Source organism: Dermacentor silvarum, chromosome 6, assembly GCF_013339745.2.
Source record: "Dermacentor silvarum isolate Dsil-2018 chromosome 6, BIME_Dsil_1.4, whole genome shotgun sequence".
Classification (NCBI taxonomy): Eukaryota; Metazoa; Arthropoda; class Arachnida; order Ixodida; family Ixodidae; genus Dermacentor; species Dermacentor silvarum.
Genome location: NC_051159.1, coordinates 138615752 through 138620908, shown reverse-complemented (window position 1 = coordinate 138620908; position 5157 = coordinate 138615752). Strand labels below are relative to the sequence as shown.

The 5157-nt window shown below is 45.4% G+C and overlaps 1 pseudogene; it reads right to left on the bottom strand.

The window, feature by feature from the left end:
* Window positions 1–4584: 4584 nt before the first annotated feature.
* LOC119457179 (U2 spliceosomal RNA) lies at window positions 4585–4764 on the bottom strand (annotated as a pseudogene).
* Between the last annotated feature and the right edge of the window lie 393 nt (window positions 4765–5157).

The window sequence follows — 5157 nt, the reverse complement described above, 5'->3', positions numbered from 1 at the left end:
TGTTAGCTTCTAGGAGAAGGAAGTGGGTTGACAGAGAAACAATCTACATAGCATTGTGGTTGGCATGTTATTTATAGACGCATGGTCTACGAAGTTGACCGACGGAAAATAACGTCCTGCGTCGTCCAGTGGTTCTTTCCCTTCGTTATTTACGCCTGCTTATTGAAAAATTTCTTATTGTCGTTCTTGCAGTGACACCTGTAGGAATTCTCAACGATGTGATGTGGGAAAACACTCGTCGGATCTCCTTGCCTTAGGAAGCAAGAAATGAGAGAAAATGCGCCCTGAAAACGCTCGGGCTGGTGACTGTGGCAGCTACACATCCTGTCAGAAAGAAAGAGGTTAGATTTAGTGCGATTGCTTTAGCTTCTCTCGCCAACCATTCGCTTACCTTACTGCTGGATGCCTGCACCTCTTCTAGGCGCCGATCGCTCCCATCTCTTTTATTGTAATATTTGCTATTATAAATGCGTCTGCCCTTTAGGTTGGCGTTTTTTCTCAATTTTTTTTTCTTTGCAACCATTCTGTTTTCCTTCATTTATCATACGTGGTCGTTTCCGTGTTTATTTAGAAGCATATAGCCGACGGATGAAAGGTGCGTGCACCGCTGAATATATATTATACAGCCCTTAACAGGTAACGTTATGAAAGAGCTTCGCAGGAGAAGCACCTCTCACGAAGCGTGTGTGCTACACCGCTTCACTTTACCATGTCATTGTTTCACAGTCAATGTATTGTATCAATAGGTGCACAAAAAGTAATTAATGAAGAAAGAGTGTGGCGAATAAGTGCAAAGTTCTTGTCATACCATGCGGACATATAGTGGCGACAGCGGTTTTTATGTAAACATATTATTCATGAAGTTGCTAAACTCATTAACTAGGTGTGCGTGCTCCTCTGCGAAAATCTGTCGCGCTGTTAATACGTCTTATGTTAGGCTTGAAAACATATTAGGCTATCACTGTTCACTTCTTGTCGACTCAGCAGCTCATTTTGATATGACAATCGTATCGTTGGGATTTGTTTTATCTTCGGGCGAGTTTTTGCATGGCATTCTGAACTCTTATTCTTGCAACTAGCTTTTTCTTTTACTGTTTCACTGGTTATAAAACTCACTGGGCCCAATGGGGAAAGAAATGTGTGCGCTTAATCCTTTGGGTGCACTTAGACAGGAAATAATAAATTAAAGGGTGATTGCAGAGAGAGATACAATCGCAGACGTGAATGGGCCGATGTCAGAAGCGCTGGAGTTGACGGACAAAATACCAATCTGCTCGTGGAGAAAAAGTGATTTTCTTTTAAATTTTTTAATATTGAGGGGCGCATTCTTCTTCAAACATGGGTCGCTAGTGTTCCTACACAAATAAAATTGCTAATCATCAAAATCCATACTGCGTTGATACCCGCTGGTGGTGGACAAAGAACCACAATTTTCCTCATTTACATTTGCCGGCTTCCTTATGCTTACAGGTAGATGTGTGCAACCATGAAGATTGCATGGTTGTCGTTTGCACAGACAACCAACGTGCTTCAATCGTGGATGGTATTTAGTCAAAAAGCAACTAACATCTTAGTCACCGAAATAGTGTAATGCTCGCAAGAATTTGCGTTTTCTATTCATTTCAGCCAAGTTCTAACGGATCTCCTTAAAAATGCGGAACACAATGAAGCTATTACATATTTACAGCAGCACGAATGCACCAAGCAATAACAGTGCCTGATACGCATACGATGTTCCACCTTGCTAGTCGTGGATTGGTCGACCTCGAAAGGAGCAGCGAAGGGTGAACGAAAGGGCAGAACTTCCTGAACATAAGTGGACAAAGGAAGAGTCTCTGGGTCACGCGTACTTACGAAGCACGTAGAGCCTATTCAGCCGGGCACAATGTCGAACGGCTATGCTGAAGTAAGCGAACAATACAGCCACCAATATACCGTGGGCTGTAAACAGCCGCCACACGCATCCGACCTAACTTCTGCAGTGTTTTTCTCAAAGAACCTTCTTTAGTTTTTTTCGACCGAAGGGAGAAACCAAGTATCGTTCTTTACTTTACTTATAAACAGAAGCTTGAATCGAGCCTTGTACAAACATGCGTCGCAGGAAAAATACGATGGATTCGCGATGGTGGAGTGCAGAAAGAAACTGGTCGAACATATTTTGCTTCATTTTTCTTTTCACGGTGCAAAAAGGGTTGTTACAAACTCCGGAGAACCCTTGGTGCGTGTGCGAGCTCTGCGTTTAGGAGTGCTGAATTGTGCTGCTATTGGTCACGTGGGGCCCCTTCCAAACAAGCTCTAAGCTATTCCAACTCAATCTACGTGTCCGTTAGACAACAGTTTCCCTGGACTTTCCCTGCTGCCATGCAATTCTGGATAACATGAAGTCATAAATTATTAAGGAAACACAGAAACTAAGGCGTCATCGTATTAGAAAAGGGGGTCAGTGCATGCTGTTCAGTTATTTCATTCCGTCCTGTCAAAGCTAGGAAGGAAAGACCGCATGTCCAGGAAGGAAAGACCACAAGCAATGTTTCTTCGTGTATAGTCGTCATGTCAGGTCTGTATACTTTTAAGACTGTTTTTAGGCTGCTGACACACAGTTTGTGCGAAAGATGCTATGTTCTTTTATTACAAGCGCGCATTGCAATAAAACATGTTGAAGGATGCGCTTCGTCCAAGTCGCTTCGTTTTCCTTCGTCTTTTTGAATGTGCGCTCGTGTGATGAAAGCTCCTTTCGCGCTGGGCTTGTCCTTGCAGTGTGCTTGCTTGGCTGTAATGTTATTAAAAATGCTATTTATCATAAATTATTTACTATTTACCATAGACATCACGAACGTTACCGAGACAAACCAGGATAGCGGAAGCAATACGGAGAGATGAGTGGAAAGATGTCCAATTTACACTGTTGTTAGCTGGCTGAGAAGGGTGAGAAGTTGGCCCCCCTTTTTATGAGCTTGACATTTATTTAAACAGCAGCAGCTTAAAGAAAACCGGAGGCGAAACACAGAAACGTGACGGCTTGAAAACAAGCTGTTGATTGACTGCATGGTGGGGTGTTTTCCCCGATTGTGAATCCGCAAATGATACACTTATGGAACGTAACGCTTTGGTAACGCACTAAGCAGCATCGGTTCGATAGTTTTCCTTTGAGCCTTCTCTTGAAACTCTGCAACATTTACCTGATGTAGAATTTATATTGTTGCCAGACCGATTTATGATGAAAAAGAGCCGCTAAAAACTCACAGGCCTGCGCGGCGCACGCAGCACAGTCACAGCGTAAGCTGGTGGAGCGGCTGAAGAGTAGCTTGAATTTCGGCACCACGCACAACAAGGTCTTCGCGGCAAAGGCTCTTCGCCTCGTTTTGCCAAGGACGATCTGAACTGTCGACTCGGCGTCGACGGTGAGCTGCGGCTGGTAATGCTATCTGCACAGCACTCTGCTGAGCCCAATGATACCTGGTAGTAGCCGCACACGTAGCTCTACGATTCGCTTTTTCAGCAGCGGTTCGTACCTTTCGAGGAGACGCCATAACGCGTACCGAGGAGGTATCCAAAATAGGTGGCGCACATCTGACATCCCTTGACCCATGGCACGGTACGTTGTTGTTGGTGATGAGGATGATCATAATTGTTTATTACAATCTTCAAAACGGGCTGTGACAAATTGTCACCTAGCCTGGTTGAGTTAATGAGGTCCAGTTACATGCAGCATGCAACTGCTATATGCAACTTACATGTCGGGCACGCTGCGTTTGCAGGCACCTTAACTAGATGGCGCCACTATACTGGCGGAGGCTCGGGATCGAGTTGATTGCGCGCCTCGTCTGAATCGCATCTCGTCGTCTGCACCTGCGTGCCTGCCTAGGGCGCGTTTCTAGGGCATTTTCCCGCTGCCTGACAGCAAGCGCTTGCGTGGCTCAGTGGCAGAGTATCTGACTCCCGCGCAGCGGGCGCGGGCTCGATCTCTGCAGGAACCGGGTACTTCTTTTTCGTAACTCCGGCGGTTACGGCCGCCGGCCGCGGAGGACGCCATCGGTGGCGGTGGACGCCATCGCGAGCCGAAACGTCTATTGGAATGAGCCCATAACAGCTTATGCTGTAAAAGGTTTATTACAGAAGAAAGGAAAGCGAATCCGACTAGCCTGAAAATAATATTTCACTACACACTTAATGAGACAGGAATGCAGAAAAAAAAGAATTTTACTGTACAATTAAAATGCCTCTCTCCGCAGTGTCACCTGTCTTTATATCTTGACAAGTTTCACCGTATTAAGCATAGCAAAAAATTATTGATATTGCGCTTATTTTGTGGTGTTATATTTTGCAATAATACTTGAAATGGTTTGACGAGTGATTGGGGTTACGACACCGAAAGCGCATACTGCGCCTTTTTCAAACTAGTTTTCTATTTTAGCACATTCTAAGATAGCCTATTAGAACCTATTTCAAAGAAATGACGTTTTCTTTGCAAATTATTTTTGTTGTTGTTCTATAATTTCTGTATTTATTACAGCGAAGCTGTATAAGGCTAGGTTCTGAAAGTTTTTGCGTTCGTCTATCGAGTCGCTTCGACAGAGAAATCCTTGCCCATGGGCCAATCCCGAAGACGGTGCAATACCGGGCCGAGCCGCGGCGGAGGATAAGCAGGCTCCAAGCACTCCGCCAACTTGCAAAAATAAGTTTATTATCTTGGGTCGAAATACAACCCGCATAAAATATTAAGCTGATAAGAACATATACTACACTTTGACCCACGTCGGCCATGTCTACGTTCGCACCATACACATGTACGCCATCCAGCGTATTTAAACTAGTGCCTACCAATCTGAGTGTCTTCTATCTCCTGATGTCATGCTCTATGTAGGCTCATTTCCTCAGTTGTGCTCTGACTGCCAAGAGGGTAGGCTGCGTGGTGTGGGGTCTGAAGAAGAACAGCGTGCCTACGAAGAACGACGGTGTGAACAGAAAAGGGAATAGACGAGGCAGCGGTGGAAAGAAACCACCGACGATGAGCGGGCCGCGGACGCCAACCGTAACTGTACTGCCCTCCAGGACCGCGAGGCGGAAAGAAATGCGAACTGTCCATGTGGCCCCGATCCCGCAAACTCGGAACGTTTCACAGGAGCAACGTCAATCAGCACGTAGACAGCCTTACTG